Here is a 635-nt window from a genome sequence, read left to right as displayed (position 1 = left end):
TCTGTAACTTACTAGAACAAGAATGTGATTGAAAATTACTAAATTCCAAATTGGTTTCTACTTTTTCCTAATATGTAAAACTTTTTCCTAAATAAGTGATAAAGAAAGTAAAAAAAAAAAGAGTTCAATATAATCACCAGAAGCTTCTCCACTGTATTCTCTTCCTGGGATGTACAGAGAGAGGTCAGGACATTGCTCAGTTCCTAGAAGTTATGTAGAGAGGACATTAGACCTGCATGCTTTTACATGAGTCCTTAGTGCTCCTGGGACACACTGGAAGGCTACTATCACCCCAGTGAAACTTTGCTGCATGTTTGTGACGGTCTTTTGATTCTAAACTAAGGTAATAAAGGTCCAGGAAGGGTGAGGACTCTGCTTAAGCCATAGAACAAACTGTTGGAAAATCTGAGTAAGTGTGTTCCCTCTTGGTCTCATCAATCCAGATTTATTTATTATTTCATTCCACCCCCTTATTTTTCTATGATTGTCCTACACTTTGTGTCCTGTCTGTAGCTCAAGGAATCACAATACATCACTTGGATGAAATTTTAAGAAGAGAAGGTTTTGAAGGTTTTATCACATAGTATAAATCAAGTTTTAATCAATTGTTTGCCAATCATCCCATATTGATGATA

This window comes from Microtus ochrogaster, unplaced genomic scaffold, assembly GCF_000317375.1.
Source record: "Microtus ochrogaster isolate Prairie Vole_2 unplaced genomic scaffold, MicOch1.0 UNK57, whole genome shotgun sequence".
In the NCBI taxonomy this organism is placed as follows: domain Eukaryota; kingdom Metazoa; phylum Chordata; class Mammalia; order Rodentia; family Cricetidae; genus Microtus; species Microtus ochrogaster.
The sequence above is the reverse complement of the archived record's forward strand: the minus strand, read 5'-3'. Positions refer to the sequence as shown.